Source organism: Corvus brachyrhynchos, unplaced genomic scaffold, assembly GCF_000691975.1.
Source record: "Corvus brachyrhynchos isolate BGI_N302 unplaced genomic scaffold, ASM69197v1 scaffold83, whole genome shotgun sequence".
In the NCBI taxonomy this organism is placed as follows: domain Eukaryota; kingdom Metazoa; phylum Chordata; class Aves; order Passeriformes; family Corvidae; genus Corvus; species Corvus brachyrhynchos.
This window is the reverse complement of record NW_008238464.1, coordinates 2,381,970-2,384,733: the sequence shown is the minus strand read 5'-3', so window position 1 is coordinate 2,384,733 and position 2,764 is coordinate 2,381,970. Positions and strand designations below refer to the sequence as shown.

Sequence of the window (2,764 nt, the reverse complement as noted above, 5' to 3'; positions counted from 1 at the left end):
AGATATGGAATAGCAAAGCAAAACCAAGAAGAGGAATCCAAAGTTTCCAGGGTTTACTCACACAAATCAGTTGCTTAGGGATCGGGGATCGTTCTGCTCTCAATTCTCCACCATTTGTTGCAGTGGGGATCCTGCAACACGCATATATCAAACCAGGAGTCCCGTGGAAAGGAAATACATATGGACAGACAGATTCTTGATAGCTGTTTCAGAGAGATGTTTATTTCTCCAGCCGCATGGCCGGAGCTCTGCCGAGGAACTGCTCCAGTCACGGGACCAAGGGTCCTTCTGCCCGCGCAGGGAACACAAACCAACCAATGGGAACGAGGCGGAGCAGGGGCAGGGAAACCCCGTGTCTGTGCCCTCAGGGCCCCTCTCCCAGGGCTACACGGCAGGGGAGGGACCCCAACACAGGAGAAGGAACGGAGCACCAGCATCTCATCCCAAATTCTGTCTGGAGAGCAGGGTACCCTCTGCTGTCAGCCCATTAGGCACCAAGAGGAGATCTGCCCCACTGTTGTCCAGTCCTGACCCCACAGCAGCCTGCAGAGAGCTTGCTCCCCAAAGACTTTCCATGGAGGGGTGCAGGCACACTGGGATAACAACTCACAGCTTTGCACTGAAACTGGGGACCATACTGGATAGCTGGTTGCACTGTTTTCCTTTGGAAAACAGTCACTATGTTAGTTCTGCCTGAGTCAGACAGGATTCTGGGGGACAGCTCTAATTTAGAGAAACTTGAGCTGGTTTAGTTTGAAGCTCACTCTGCTTCTCTAGGAGTGCTCCCTCACTCAGCTCTAGCAGTGAGGGGACATTGAGCACAGACTGTCTTCTCTTTTCAGCACCTCCTGCTAATTAATCCTATTGATTAACACTTCCAGAGCATGTAACACCCAACGCTTCCTATTCAGAGCACATAGGAAACTGGCCAGAGAAAATCAAATGGATAAATGATACTAAAGACAGTAAATTTATATGAGCCTGTGCATTTTGTCAGCGAGAAAGAAATCAAAGCCTCCGTTCAGGCTGTATTAGTGGAGGTACAGCCCTTTGCTCCTACCAGCTTGTTCCACTTGCTTTCTGCACTGCTGGGGGCTGTCACTGGCAGCACGGCACCTCTCCACAGCCCCCGTGGTTTTACACACAGGACTGAAAACCAGACTAAGGAAAAAGAGTCCATCAGATTTTTTTAGGTAGTTTCAGAACGTAGGATACTTTCAGCAGACCTGTAGCTTGGGAAAGCTAATGTACATGAAATGGTGACTGTTGGGAGAATTACTTGAGATTTGGGAGATTCTGTGGATTATAATGAAGGAGGCTGTTTAGGAAGGAAAAAATCTGAAAATTTACCTCCTCTGTTATGACTAAAATCTTGGTTTAGCCTACCAAACGAAAGGGAAATATCATTCAATAAACCAGATCCAAAGCACGCTGAAGATAATCAACAATTTTAAATGCTGATGTTTTGTATTATATTGTGTGACTACTAATCTGGTTAAAAAATAGATAACATTTTCTTTTTTTAGCAAGTGCACCCCAGTCACATTTTGACCTAATTGCTGTGGAAGGATTTGTGACTGTAAGCTTTTCTTTACCTAGTTGTTCTTCAAGAAAAAGCACCTTTTGGAGTAAATTATTTGGACCTTCAGCTACACTTACACAATTATTTTAAATCTTGGGTGATTGTTTTTTTGCTTAGCTTTATAATTGAGCATATTCACATCTTCCTTTGCCTTGGGCAGCTTAAAAAATAAAGGTAAGTTATTACTATAATTTTTTAAAAAGTCTATATAACAATTAAACCTTGAGATGTCCTAGTCATCCCCTCCTGTGCAAAACCATAGGTTAATGGTTGGACTCACTGGTCTTAAATGTCTTTTTCAACCTGAACAATTCTATGATTCTATCTTGTCTGTGGCCAAAATTCATTTAAGGAGAAACGGCACTCTAATGACAGAGCCATTACAATTATTACCTCAGTAAGATTGACATTTTGACTCCATTCTGTTGGGAGTCATGATGTAAGAATTTTCATGGTCTTTCCTGTTACACCCAGAGTTCTCCAGAGACTGCAGGAGGGAGGTGCTGGGTGAGCAAAGGTAAGCCAGGTGACCTAGTGCATCATCTTATGAGACCCCTTTCTGCTTTCTGGGACCAGGGGCATTCCCCACAGTCACCCACTGAAACCTCCTCATAGGGGCAGAGCAGGAGAGCCCCATTTTAAACCAGTGCCCTGAATCGTAAGGGAGAAGCATTTCGATTGACAACTGCTGGTGGGTGTCAAAGCATTAGGAAGGCCACAGTGCACATTCCTCCCATGGAGTAGAAACTAGACCAAAGAGGGTAGATCAGCAGGGTCAGAAATCTCCTCTGCCCTCTGTGAAGGTACATTTCTGTCACTGCTGCAAGCATTTAAAAAAATAAACTCCTGACTTTCCGACGCTGAACTTCACTACTGCAACTGGATGCTGTGCACATGTGATTTAGCTTCTGCTTGTGCAAACTGGGTGAAGCATGTCAGCTATCTGTGGATGCAATTTGCTGATGCCAGCTTCAAAAACTGAGGCGCTTTCTGGTCTGAGTTTTGTGCTCAGTGTGGAAAATTGAGTCCTACACAGTCCACTGAGGAGCTGGGGTGCTGAACAGATTGCTTCCCTGCATTTTTTCTGCAGAGACGCTGGGGCGAATGCTTTGTTCTTCTGCTCAGAATATTGCAAATTTCAAGGAAGGGAATGTTCCCTCTGCTCCCAAATCTCTCTTGTTC

General features: G+C 45.1%; 1 protein-coding gene across 1 annotated transcript in view; it reads right to left on the bottom strand.

The window, feature by feature from the left end:
• The window catches only part of NPAS2 (neuronal PAS domain protein 2), a 56,298-nt gene that overhangs the window by 48,294 nt on the left and 5,240 nt on the right, over positions 1 to 2,764 (bottom strand).